This window comes from Dermacentor variabilis, chromosome 3, assembly GCF_050947875.1.
Source record: "Dermacentor variabilis isolate Ectoservices chromosome 3, ASM5094787v1, whole genome shotgun sequence".
NCBI classification, from domain to species: Eukaryota; Metazoa; Arthropoda; class Arachnida; order Ixodida; family Ixodidae; genus Dermacentor; species Dermacentor variabilis.
The window spans coordinates 121,922,668-121,937,381 of NC_134570.1; positions in this window are offsets into that span (position 1 = coordinate 121,922,668).

The window sequence follows — 14,714 nt, forward strand, 5'->3', positions numbered from 1 at the left end:
AGGCCTCTCTTTCTTGTAAACAGAACACAAGAACTCTTGTGAGGATTGATTTTAAATCTATTTTTCTCTGCCCACTGTGACACCTTGTTCAAACCATGCTGTACCTGTCTCTCGCAGACTGTGAGGTTGCAGGATTTGAAACCTAATTGTATATCGTCTACGTAGACGGAATAGAAAATAGCTGGTGGTAAAGATGCACGAAGCGTGTTCATCTTTACGACAAAGAGCATGCAGCTGAGTACGCCACCCTGGGGTACCCCAGTTTCCTGTATGAATGTACGCGACAGTGCAGGACCAATTTTCACTCGAAATGTACGGTTCCCTAGGTAGCTCTCTATAATATTTAACATATTGCCGCGGATACCTAGCGCGGAAAGATCGCGCAGGATTCCGTACCGCCAGGTTGTGTCGTACGCTTTTTCCATATCCAGAAATACAGATAAGAAAGATTGCTTGTGCACGAAGGCATCGCGAATGCTCGCTTCGATGCGCACAAGATGGTCGTTTGTAGATCGCCCTTCCCGAAAATCACATTGAAATGGGTCAAGCATTTTACTGGACTCTAGGAGATGTACGAGACGGCGATTGATCATTTTTTCAAAGAGCTTACAGAGGCAGCTCGTAAGCGCTATAGGTCGGTAGCTAGTAAGCAATGAAGTGTCTTTACCATGCTTTAAAACAGGGATTACAATAGCCTCCTTCCATTTTGATGGAAGATAACCGGCAGTCCAGATATTATTGAGAAGTGTTAGTAGCGTGATTTGTGTGTCGGAGTGTAGGTGCTTAATCATATCATACATGATTCTATCGGGGCCCGGTGCAGAGCTCCGACATGCTGATAAGGAAGCTTTGAGTTCAGCAATGGTAAAAGGGCGATTATAAAGATCATTTGGCGTGCATTTCCGATTCAGAGGCTTGAGTTCTATAGCTTTATATTTAACAAAGTTCTCCGAATAGTGAGTGGAGCTGGACACGCGTTCAAAGTGTTCACCCAGAGAATCAGCCTGGTCTTGCAGGGTATCGCCTTGTGTGTTTACCAAAGGGAGGGAGTATGTTTGTCGCCCTCTTATGCTATTTACCTTGTTCCAGACTTTGGCCTCATCTGTATACGTGTTGATACCCGATAAAAACTTCTGCCAACTCTCTCTTCTGACCTGTCGGCGCGTTCTCCTGCCTTCGGATTTTGCTTTTTTCAAGTTAATAAGATTTTCCGCAGTGGGAGAGGCGCGTAGCAACCCCCACACTTTGTTTTGTTTCTTACGAGCGATCCTACAATCGTCGTTCCACCACGGGACACGCTGTTTACATGCCAACCCATTTACTTGTGATATGCATTTATATGCGGCATCTATTATGAAGGCTGTGAAAAACTCCACTGCAGCATCAATTCCTAGCGAAGACATGTCAGCCCACGAGATACTAGTAAGAGATCGAAATTTCTCCCAGTCAGCTGTCTCAATCTTCCACCTAGGAGCGTGTGGTGGATATTCGTTTTCTTTAGGTGATCTTAGCAGTATAGGGAAGTGGTCGCTGCCGTAAGGGTTGTCGATAACTTCCCATTCAAGTTCAGGCAGTACAGACGGGGAGACTATGCTAAGGTCTATGGAAGAATAGGTTCTGTTTGCAAGAGAGTAATATGTGTGTTCCTTTTTATTCAACAGACAAGCACCAGAAGAAAGAAGGAACTGTTCGACAAGACGTCCTCGCGCATCTATACGAGGGTCGCCTCACAGGTAGTTATGTGCGTTGAAATCGCCAAGAACAACATAGGGTTCTGGCAATACATCAATAAAGGACTGAAATTCATTTTTGCTTAGTTTATAATGTGGGGGTATATAAAGTGAGCAAATAGTGATAAGTTTGTTTAGCAGAATAACGCGAACCGCCACTGCCTCAAGGGCCGTTCGTAGCTGCAAACGTTGACAGGCTATGCTTTTTTGAATTATAATTGCAACACCGCCCGATGATGCGAGAGCATCATCGCGATCTTTGCGAAAAATAACGTGCTGTCGAAGAAAATTTGTGTGTTTTGGTTTTAAGTGTGTTTCCTGTAAACACAGCACTTTTGGATTGTGTTTATGGATGAGTTCTTGCACGTCATCAAGATTCCTTAGAAGACCTTAGAAGAATCATACATTCCATTGTATGATTTGCGTATCCATATTTAAAGAAAATTGGTGCTGTGTTTACGGAAACGGAAGTGATGTCTTAGGTTACGGAGCTCTTTCGAGGCCCTGTAACGGGGGTTCTGCCCTTTCTGGAGCGTTCGAGGGAGCCTCGCCGCTCCTTAGGCGTTTGGTGCGCCTTGAGGACAGGTGTAGTGTCCATTGCCTCTAGCGAGGCGCTGGACACGTGCTCTTGAGAGCGAGAAGTTTTCCGGTGAGTTCTGCCTCGGAAGGCAAGACCCTTGCGCGCACCAGCCCGGAGGTCGATGGGGCACCGTGCGGGATTTGGCTGCGCCGGCTGTTGCCAGCGCTGGGAGGGGCCGGGGAGGTTGGGGCAACCTCAGCTGCGCCCACCTTCGGGGTCGATGGCCCCGTCTGCTGTGTTGGCGTAGCAGCGTCAGCTGCAGCCGCCGGGGGGGGGGGGGGGTGCGGATGGCGTCACTGCCGCCTAACTGGGTGTGGGTCGGACAGCCGCCGGAGACCGTTGTGGCGCTGCCCCTTGACGCGCCATATCGGCAAAGCTTTTCTTTGGCAGGTATGCTACCCGCCTGCTTGCCTCTTTGAAACTTATGTTTTCCTTAACTTTGATTGTGACTATTTCTTTCTCTTTTTTCCAGGACGGGCACGACCGCGAGTATGCGGCGCGCTCCCCTTCACAGTTTACACAGTGTTCACGCAAGCTTCAGAAGTATGTTCGTGGGCACTGCACTTCGCACAGGTTTGGCGGCCTCGGCAGCTCTACGAGCTGTGACCGAAGCGCTGGCACTTGAAACATAGGAGGGGATTTGGCATGTACGGTCTTACACGGAGCTTGATGTAGCCTGCCTCGATTGACTCGGGCAGGACACTTGAATTGAAGGTGAGTATTAGGTGTTTGGTCGCAATTTCTTTACCATCTCGCCTCATCTTAATTCTTTTGACATTTATAACATTCTGTTCGCTGAAGCCTTCCAAGAGCTCAGTCTCAGTGAGCTCCAGCAAATCATCTTCCGAGACAACGCCGCGGGAGGTATTCATCGTGCGGTGCGGGGTTACTACTACTTGGGTCTCCCCAAATGATACTAGCTGAGGCAGTTTTTCAAATTGCTTCTGATCGCGGAGCTCCAAAAGGAGGTCTCCGCTAGCCATCCTCGACACCTTATATCCTGGACCAAAAACTTCGGTAAGAGACTTAGATACAAGGAACGGGGAGATTGTTCGCACTCGTTTAGCTGGTTTTTCTGCGTGGATCACATGAAAACGAGGAAAATTGTGGACTTGGCATCAGAAAAACTGAAAGACTTCTTCGGTGCGCCCTCGTTTGTGAGGGCGATCAGGGAGTTTAGGAAAAGCGTTTTCCATAAGTACAGTAGGGTTTTCGGCCGCGATGCCGACCACCCACCATGGAGCCCAACAGGGGGACGTGACAGGAGTTCCTGCTAGAGAAACCCTGCCAACGCCAGCCGTACATCGCTGCTATAACCAAATACAGCATAACCAAGGCTGGCTAGCTACACAAGGTTAACCCTTGCCGCCGGGAAACTAGGAAGTCAGGAGAAGTGATGAGACGACAGGAAAGATGAAAAAGGCGAGAGAGAAAGACGAAGATTGGAGAGGAGGACAGGAAAAGGCGACTGCCGATTTCCCCCGAGTGGGTCAGTCCGGGGGTGCCGTCTATGTGAAGCAGAGGCCAAAGAGGTGTGTTGCCTCCGACGGGGGGCCTTAAAGGTCCAAACACCCAGCATCGGCTCAACCTCCAGGATCCCCCTTTCCCCAGACACGGCTAAGCCGCGCACGGCTACACGCGGGAGGGTCCAACCCTCGTGTGCTCGGGTCCGTGGTGTCGCAGCACACCAAACGCCTGCTTGCGCAGACGCCCCTGCGGGGAGCTTGGTCCTTACATATGATAGCTTTCCGAATGTCCTTTCGCCCAAACTTGTTGTAGGAACTGTGGAAAGGAGGTCAACAACGCAACTGAAATCTTTGGAAACTGATTTGTCCAGCCCAGTATCATTTTATGGTGCTGGCTCTCTTGATGCCAGTTTGAAACTTAGGAAGCTGCATTTTAGCATGCAAGCTGTCAAATTATATATATGTTAGAGGAGCTAGACATAAAAAGCCATTTCATTATCCTCCCATAAAGGTCCGGAAGGTTCTACATGAAAACTATGAGATGAAATTGTGTAAATTCCACGCAGTGTGGGAATTGATGTTACGCGAAGTGTTTTGCAGGTAGTTGGCTATGCAAAGGTTGCACCGTTGCATCGGGTGTTCCGAAATAAACACTCGTGTGAAACGTGCTTTTCAATCGCTGCTCAAATGGAGGCGACCAGCAACCGGTGGGTGTGCTTCTGCTGAGACACCAGGATCTTTTCATGTGAGCCATCTCGTTCGAGCACAGGTAGCATAAGAGTTGAGTGACCAAGCTGGAATGACAACAATGCAACACGATGGCATCACAAACACAATCACATATCCGGTGTCAATAAATATACAACTTGGGCCGCAGGGTTGGAATAAAAACATGATAACAGTAACAATCCTCATTATTCAAATCTTTCAATACAAACCATAACAAAAACTTAGTGCTTTCTTGCACCTATGGAACTACATAAAATTACATACTAACATAAGAAAATGCTCAATAAAAGCCCATTATAGCATAAGCATTACTGTATTACTTATGCGAGTTTATTTTATTGCTGAGGCAATGAATGCAGAAATGCCTGATAACACTTAATTAACGCTCAAGTTGATGTCTCGTTTAGTCCATGTTGTTTTTGGGGGAGTTTAACTTGCTGGTCACTGATGCTTGTACATGTTGACTTAGTGCCTGCCAGTCAGGGTAAAAGCTGATTTCATTATGACTATCGCATGATTCTGAGCCCCAAGCCTTGCTGCTCTTTTTGAGCGTAGCTTCCTTCAGTTGCAGAAATAATACAATGTTAATATGTGCTGAGCCAATGTGCAGACATTTCTGCACTCTTGCGTGTCATCATATGTTCTTACTTCTCCCATTTCTGCCCAGAATGACGCAGTTGATTGGATTTCCAAGGTCGTTTTTACTTTGGTTGTAATTAAGCGTGGAAGGCAACATTATGCAATCTTTTTTTGTCCTTCCTGAATGAGGCAACAAGCCAGAATACTGCTTCAGGCGGCACAGTGGTTGCTTTATTTTGTCCTACAATGTAACAGCAGTTGCTGGTGCTATGAACTTTGCAAGAACCTGGTCCAGATACCAGCAGTCCTTTCTTCACCTTGATTGGAGATGTCTGGCGATGCAAATAATTGGCAGAAAATTTGCAGGTCATGCACTTCAGCTTGCTCACCAGCTCCAATGCATGTCGCTATGCAACGCTTGCAGCAGCTTGTCCAAGTAACATATTCCAGTGGCAACAAAACTTGCGTGCCCGTATAAGCATCACTCCTTTCTCTGGCGTTTGGTCAGATGAAGTTCTGCAAGAATCTGCCTAATTATCGCGTGGATTCTTGAGTATACATAAGCCAAAAGATTAATTCAATTGGTTTAAGCAATGCAGCTAGTTGGGCGAGTTGGTTCAGCATTGCAGGCTTGTAAATGCGCTAAGGTACAAGGACAAAAGAAAGGACAAGAATTTGTAGTGCATGTGCTACGTGTGTCTTGTCCTTTCTTGCGTCCTTGTATTTTTGGTGCATTTACACGTCTGAAATGGTTTAAGCATATCGCATCTTAGTTTCAAGAGGTATAGCTGACTATATTTTGTGTGGTTTTTAGTTTTCCTGCATGGGGCTTTACGTTTGAGAGAGAGAGAGGAAGGAACAAGAAAAGGCGGGTCGGTTAACTAGACGTAAATCTATTTGGCTACCCTTCATGGGGGTAGCACTCATGCCCTCATACCCGCACACCCTCATACCCTTACCCCCAAGTTCGACCCCTAACTTTAGTTGGCCCACCTCCAGATTTCAAGTTGATCCATACCCAAATTTCAGTCGGCCCACCCCCTACTATAAACTTCCCTATGCACTTTCTAAGGAGCCCTATATATCTCTATCGGTACACTATTTTCTAGTTTATATTTTTTTGCTTTAAATTGTTCCTTATCGCTCAAAAAGCTACCGATCATCTACATTTACACTATCATAACGATTAAATGTCCTAACTTTGCTAGTTAAGTATTTTTGTGCAGATGCAAGGCATCACACTGCTCGCCTGACAGGGCTTGGGAGCACGCCAAAAAATGCTTGCGCATTAATATGAAAGTACGTGCACTGGAGCGCGTGCACCGTTCGCTACAAAACGACGCCTCGCTGGACGTGCGCTTGTGGCGTAGGAAAATAATAAAGCACGAAGAAAACAACAACTCGAGGGACGCCGCAAGAGAGCGCTCGGCGAATCGGCAAATAACGCGCGGCTCGACCAGCCCGCAGAAGAAGGGACCACGTCGGCAAGGCAGGCGGAGCTAAGCGGAGCAAGGAAGACGCGTTGGCTTGGGTCGGACGTCAACGTTCGGGAAGCCAACAGCTCTCGGAAGGTCCCTGTCGAGCGCCAGCGCACGAGGGGACCTCGTCCTTCGTTTCCTTTGATCACTATCATCATCATCATCTTAAAGACACGTTTACCGCTCCCGTCAACCAGCCGACGAACCAACAGGGTCTGCGAGAGCTCGTCTGCCGTCTCCTCTCGTGCAGGTCATCGAGCGACGCACCTCACCAGCTTCGTGGGACATAAGACAAACTGTGAGTGCGCTGTGGTCTGCCTTGCTCCCGTGCCCAATATCCGTGTACTTGCATTTTGTATGTTTGAATATATGTTTGTGCGCCGTATGTGCCGTAACTGTTGTCATTTCGTCCTTGCTGTCCTCGGAAGCGTCTCTGACTCTCACAATTAAGCCTGCTTGCCGAACCACATCCTAACGACAGCGTTATTGTAGGGTTTCGAAGTGCGCTGAAAGTCGTGCGTTTGGCTACGGACAGAAGGCATGGGCTTGCAGCTACGCTAAAGCAACTGGCAGATCCACAGTTGTATACCAAAGTGAGCTTGTCTTGGACGAGGAAGAGGCAGAGCGAGATGAAGCACCCGCGACAGCTGACAAGAGCGGAACCGATCAAGGGGCAGACAACGAAGATAGCATTGATGAAGTCCATGGGCAAGCGTCGGCCATGATGGCGTCTAGCGTTGGTGAGCACCGAGAGATCCAACGAACGCGGTCGGCGTTGGTCCAGTGACCAACGCTGACGCAAATGCATTGTACGAAGGCGAGCTTTCTGGTAGAAACGCGGCTTTTTGCGTGGGCAGATCCCGGAGGCTGTGCAGAGCCGCCCAAAAAAACGGCATCATTTTCAGGTTTCTGTTACTGTTTGGCACTTTTAAAGTCTGCGAAGATGTAACGTAAGACGCATGCGCTGTCGGCGTTTATTTTTCGTGATATTTGTTTGTGGGCTGTCATTTTCAAAATTCCAAGGAATAACATAGTAAAGAATGTAAGACAACGTATGAGCAACTTTAATGATATAATGGTGTAGCAATATAACCCGCGTATACCACATGTAGTAAGGCGTGGCATATACATACACCTAAATATATAGTGAAATTTTCGTTCACGGACAACTCCACCGACACCGACACCGCTTTTTCTGCGACACGGACACCTTAACGCTCTTGCGTTAAAAATAAGGAAATGCTGGCAGTAGGCTACGCTTGCGCACGGGCTTGAATCAAAGGCTTCAAAACAGGTCACCTTGTGCGGTCAAACTCAGTCGGAAGTAAGCACTCTGCGTGCGTGTGTTCCCCGCTCGCTCGTCCAGTTTTCTACGTGGTTCCCGTCAATGGTTTTGCTTTACAAAGAGTCTTGAACTCGAGTCTCGTTTGTGCACGACAGCATTTCGTTAGCAATGCCAGGCAGAGTTGTCGCGATTTCATTAGCGCGGTTGAGATTACGAAATTTGCAAGGCTGTCGCTGAGGTTACCAATCTCGGCAGGTTACCCACAAGGCAATAGGAATATAGGATGAAGTTAAGGACATTAAGTTGAGGGCTTCTCGGCCTTATAGGCTAGAAAACAGATCGATGTTTGCTCTTACCCTTGTACTTGGCAGCGCCGCAGGTCCCAGGTATTACAAAGGTACTTGATGGTGCGTTTACAGGTACGACCTTTTGGAGCCCATCTTAGGCGGTACGAGCCACTTCTGTCCCTGCATTGCCGCCGGAATCGTCCCACACCGGTGGATTGCGGGCTACGCGGACACCGGGACAGGCCCGTGTTCCTGGTACTGTGCCCTTCATTAGCCCGTGCACCCAGGGCTACACCATCTTCAGGCCTGGCCCGGACCAAGGACCTACCCTGGTTTTTGGTGAACCAGTGGTTTTCTGAAATTACGCCACCTGCCTGCTCGCCCTGCACCGCCTGCTGCCGATGAACCCTGCCTCCTACCCGGACTGGACTGGCAGGTGTGCCAGGACTGGTGGTTGAGGACCGGTCGCCTGGCAGAGGTTCTGGGGACCACGGGTTCCCGGATTCTCGGTGCGGCCTTTGGCCCTCATGACCATGACTATGGTCAAGGAGCCGTACATGGATTTCGAGCGGGTCCGTTGCTTCGGAGGCCTCGGTATTCTCCCTGTAGCGCTCCGAGCGGGCGCTCTCCACCTCGACCGTTTCGAGCCTCACCGGATCATCTGCTAGGCAGCCGCATCGAGAAGGACAACTGCTAAACCTATTCTTTCCGTTCCCGCGCATCGTCAGATGCTGCGACACCAGCTGCCGAGCGTCATACGAAGGCGCAACCTGGACCTCTCGGCGGCAGTCCTTGGTTCGCCACCTCGAGCAAGAGCACGAGGTCCGTACTCTGCGGAAGGTCGACAAGTGTTCCTCTGTGAGGGGGAGCTGTCGCGGCGCCCTTCTGGTCACGCTTGCTTCGTGGGCGGCGACCCTCAAGGCTCCCGCCACCCAGTTGAATCACCAGTGCCCTCGCTGTGTGGCCTCGTTTCCTTCAGTCAGAGGCCTTGCCGACAACATCAAATGGCACGAGAAGCAGGATGCCAGGGTGCACGCAGCCTCTCAGTGAGCTCCGCGGCCTGCTCCCGTTCAGTCTGTCCCTGGGCCCGGCCAGATCTGCGACAGTGTTCCAACCCCCGGGAAGCAGAGAGAGAGCTCTACCAGGTTGCTGGCGCCCAACATGGGGGAGGGGGACGCTCTGTTACAGATGGAGATCTACCATCGAACGAAACTACGCAGTTTCCGCTGGCTGACAGCACCGGCTCTACCGTTGGGACTGTGTCCAGACCACCTGGCGGTGCGGTGACAGCCGACCCCGTCCACCCGTCCCGTATGGCGTCAACAATGGCTCGCTAGATCTCGAGGTTCAGGACAACACGAGCTTGCTTCATGATCAGGCCGCGACGCTGTGATCCCTCCTCCAGGAGCCTCCCTCTCCTGGGGGTTGGCAGAGGGTCATAGCGGTCTGGTGCGAGGCCATGGACCTCGCGACTACGACGGCTAAGCTGCCCCAGGCCTCCTGCGCGCCTCATCAGTTCTAACAACGCGATGGATATTTAGAGGCTGTACAGGCGCAACCGGATGCGAATGGTTAGACTCATCTTTGATGGACTCTCCCGGCTTTGCCGCATCCTGCTGTATGCCCTGGAGACTCGTTTCGAAGACACCTGGGCACAGACGTTCGCCAAAAGCTCCATCCTTTTCGAGAGGGTTGGACACGTTGGACGGTGAGTAAAGCGTCCTCTTCAAGAGAGGACGCAGGGCATCGTCCAGACGTAGCCAGTCGTCTTTTCCCAGGCGGCCACACTTCAGCATGAAGTTTAGCCCAAGGAAAACGAAGGTTCGCACTGCGTCCAGGCACTGCCAGGGAGCCAGCACAGATGTCAGTAACGCAATGCCCCTCCGTATAGCCTGGTCGATGATGGTGACGTCGTCGGAGAGAATACGGAACCCCACTGGTCGGCCCAAGATTGATCCAGAGCACCAATATCTTGCGCAGCGGTACCAGTGGGTGACTCTACGCTTTCATCGTGGGTGCCGTGGGCTCCTGGGATCCAAAAAATGACTCCGTCATGCGAAAGATTTGCTGTCGTTCCTATTTTTAAGCTTTTTAAATAGCTGGCGGTGAGTGAGGTCATCTCCGCTTCGCATGGCATCTATCAGCAACACGTGGCGCATCGCCAGCTTTTGCGCACTCCAACATTTGAAAAAAGTGTATAATAGCTGTGTCTTACCAGTACTCACCTACGGGGCAGAAACCTGGAGGCTTATGAAAAGGGTTCTACTTAAATTGAGGACGACGCAACGAGCTATGGAAAGAAGAATGATGGATGTAACGTTAAGGGATAAGAAAAGAGCAGATTGGGTGAGGGAACAAACGCAAGTTAATGACATCTTAGTTGAAATCAAGAAAAAGAAATGGGGGGGGGGGCATGGGCAGGACATGTAATGAGGAGGGAAGATAACCGATGGTCATTAAGGGCTACGGAGTGGATTCCAAGGCAAGGGAAGCGTAGCAGGGGGCGGCAGAAAGATAGGTGGGCGGATGAGATTAAGAAATTTGCAGGGACGACATGGCCACAATTAGTACATGACCGGGGTTGTTGGAGAAGTATGGGAGAGGCCTTTGCCCTGCAGTGGGCGTAACCAGGCTTATGATGATAATGATGATGAACATTTGAACTTTGAGTTGACCTGTGTTTTCTTCGTAATTGCTCTGGCATTTCTTTCTCTTTTTGTTTTTCTCCCCCTTTTTTGTGTGTCAGTCATGCGGTTGGGACGGCAGGAAGGTGTATTTTGTTTGTACGTAGTTGCTTTGACCAGCTGTCCATCGGGCAGCTTTGTATTCTGTGACTTTCTTTTGCACCTGCAGTGAATGGCGCGTGGTTTGTCTGTAGGCTCCAACTGACGTTGGACAGCGTCTAGAATTATGTCGCATTAGCCAATATTGTTACGCTGACCGTATACTTATCCTTATCAGTAATTTTAATTGTGTATGCTCAGCACGAGACAAATTAGCCCTGCGCCGCATTGTGAGATTAGCACGGTAAAGTATACATGGATATCATCAACGAGGTCGCTCTTGAAGACGCGAGATAATGTATTACCAGTGGACGTGATGTATATTTGACACGTTTTCAAGGTTCTAGTCACACAACGCTTAGATCGTGCGTATGTGTCGCAGTATATTGTGCCTCTCTGTTAGGATTATTGCGTAACCCCTCTCTCCTTCACTGACGCATTGCCCCGGCATGTTTAGCATCTGTTGTAAAAAAGAAAGAAAAGGAAGAATTTAACTGGGATTCATGAAAAATAAATGATAAACTACTTGATGATGATGTTTTCTAAACTTTAGTACATGAGGTCGTACAAGAACTGCACCGCGACAATAACTCCGAAGTTGTGCCGAACTGTGAAATGTTTAAGCAAAAAATCAAAATGAAATCTGTAGAAAGAAGCAGCTTACTTAAAAACGAAGAACGAATTAGTGAGAAATTGTTACGTTCGAACATGCAAACTCTTGTCAAAGAAGAGTGTCGAACGCCTGGAAACTTTAAGGCAGATATATATCCGTGTGGTGGAAAAAAAAAAGGGGGAGTTGTTAGACATTGAGAGATTTCGGGGTGCAAGTGTAAGAGCGAGAGCAGAGAAAACGGTAATGGCCGAAGGGCCTACAAAGCGCGCACTAGGCACGGAAAAAAGTTAGGCGCAACGCAATAGAATAACAGAGGTCGTATACTACGGTACCGCGACAAGCGCGAAAGGCGAGATCGAGCAAGACTTGTACGAGTATCATAGGGCTCTGTTTTCATTAGGTACAGTAGTTGGTGACAACGTCAAAAGTGAATTATTGTATTTCATGCCACAATTAGATGACGAAACAAATGATACATATGAACTTTCAATCTCGGTAGGGGAGCCAGAGAAAATGATCGAAAACCTAAATTCCGGAAAGTTCCATGGCCCTGCCGGCTAAGTGCGGCTTCGTATAAGACCTCCAAGAGAGAAAGATCTCCAATATTGGGGCGCTTATTCAACAAAACTTTTGAGTCGAAATCTCTGCCTCTATCTTTTCTAACTTCCCACACTATTTTTGTTCCTCAAATGAACGATTCTACGAAACTTCGGCAGGTGTCAGCCTTTCGGCCGATCAGTCTACCAGACGTACACTCTAAAGCATTCCACGCTTCCTTTCCCGCCAAACTGTAAGTTGAAGCGTGACGCGCATGTTAATGAGGCATGGATGACGTTTAAAGCACCACGTGCCCCGAAATAAGCCTGACATTCCCTCGTGTAAACGTGAGGGCAAGACTGCCTGCCATGGTTCTGTCTTGTGCGAGCGTGAGCGAGCCGCGTACGCGTGAGAAACGCAAATCACACGCTTAACATCGTGCGGAGCGCTCGCGCGGGAATTCGCCATCCTGATTATACAAATCCAAATAGGGAGTCCCTGATATATCGCGTGAGCTGCGCGTAGCGTGGGCGAGGGAGAACAAGGCATAGCGTCTTCTCACTGCCCTGCGGGGAATGCGAAACTTTTCTTGGGGAGGCTGAAGGCGACTGTGGTGTTTTGAAGGCTGCGCTCGGCCATCTTTGGTGTGGATTTTCCGGCGGACTGCCACAACCGACGTTCCTTCGTTAGAGCACAGATCTTCCGGTCTAACTTTCAGAGTTTGTGTGTATCGCTATGTTCACTTCTACAGACATTCATGTCGTACAACGCAGGTGGTGTATGCATACATTGTGCACTGCGCCGAGTCTACGCGAGCTTACGAGAGAGAATCCACGTCGGTCTGATGGCTCGGGAGCTGCATTTCCATATGGATAAGGGATATGTTGCGGTCCCTCACCTGCTATTCATGGACGATTGAAATCTACAGGTAAGAACATTAGTTATGGTTCGCTTTTATGAAATAGCGGCTAACTGCCGATTTGTCATGATTTTCAGTATGTGGTTGTATGATGTGGGGTGCAGTTTGCCGTAATGGTACATTCATCGGAAAGCGAGAATCTTTTACGCGAGCAGTAGCGTTGATCGAAATGGAAAGCAGTCAGCCTCGTGCTTTTTTAACAAGTTTTGACACCGGCCGCTGTTGAATTCTTTTGAATTGTGCAGTTTATTGTGCTGAAGTACCAAATTCCCACGATTTCTGTTGTTTTTATTTTATATTCACCAGCTCACCGTTTTCTCCCTGCCCGCTGCCATTTCTCCTCGAGCAAGGGTGGCGAGCTGGGAGTTGTCACTCTGCATTTTGAACCGTGCTTCTCCTCATGATTTAGAACTCTGTTAGTGATGCATCAATGCGGTATGCCGTGTATGCCGTGTAGTTGCCGCGCATGCGGCTTATAGTATACCGTTGCCTATAAAGTGAAAATTCATAATTTTATGAGCTGTTTGTCGACTGACAGTAACCAGCATCTCCGAAACGCGGCATGCGAGGTTGCAACCACACGTGCTACTTAATTTGCTACCTAAATTGCACTCTGAATATCTATGTAGTCTGGCTCCGCATATTTTACATTTTCAGCTCTAAAGAGAGGAAGTGTGACTGTGTTCAATGAACATGAATATACTCTGCCTGTTGCAGCTCTTGAATTCCAGCTGCAAAACCATTTATTTGATTTGACGAAAAATAACAGTGCTAATACATGCAACCACAAAGAAACAAGGACGAGACAGAAGCGTTGCTGCTCTTGTGCTGTTATTTTTCGTCAAATCGAGTATTCACCAACTCGCCCAGAAAGAATTTTTAAATGAAAAACTCAGCTATGCCAGCATTCAGGGTTCACGTGTGATAAGTCCACGTAGAATGTAATTTATGTCAAAATTTCCATCTACATTGGGTTGAGAATCAAGGGCAACTACGTTTCTCTAGCTCATTTTTGTTTAGGTATTAAAAGGTTTTATCGAAAGCATTGCCAGTTGTGTTGGATTTTTTAAACTTTATTTTTATGAAGAGCATGATGGAATAAAATCAACTATAGTTATGCGTCTCATATAAATGCGTTTTGCTCATTGTTCTTTTGTTTTTCAGGTCACATTTAAAAGCGAATAAGGGTTTGGATTTAGGATTGATCAAAATGAACAAAAAATTGAAAAAGGTCCTTCTCATCTTATTAAAAATGCTGACATTTTCTGAGCCTTCATACGTCGCTTTAGAAGCATGCTTGCGACTCACGGTTGCAGTGCATGCTCTGATTACTGCGGCGTTTTCACCATCTTTCCCATATCGCCTACTTCTAAAAACTTCCAAACCGCAACATTTTAAGAGCAGTCAGTAGGAGAAATGACAGAATTGCCATCAGTGTTAAAGCAGGCAAAAAGCAAGCGGTATTCTTTACCTCTTTTAGACTAAAAGAAACATGTTTTTACCTCTAAAGTATTATACTTTTGGTATTAAGACATGTCTTTTTTTTTTCAGATTGCGCTAAGTGACCGTATAATATCACGCTCTGTCTGGGCAGAAACAAGGCTCCTCATCTGCGGCTGAGAGCAGGAAAGCGTCGAGATCAGTGATGAATCATCTCTCGAGAAGGCACTAGAGATGTACCTACGCCATTATGGTATGTAGTATGTAACATATAAGGCGGCATATGGC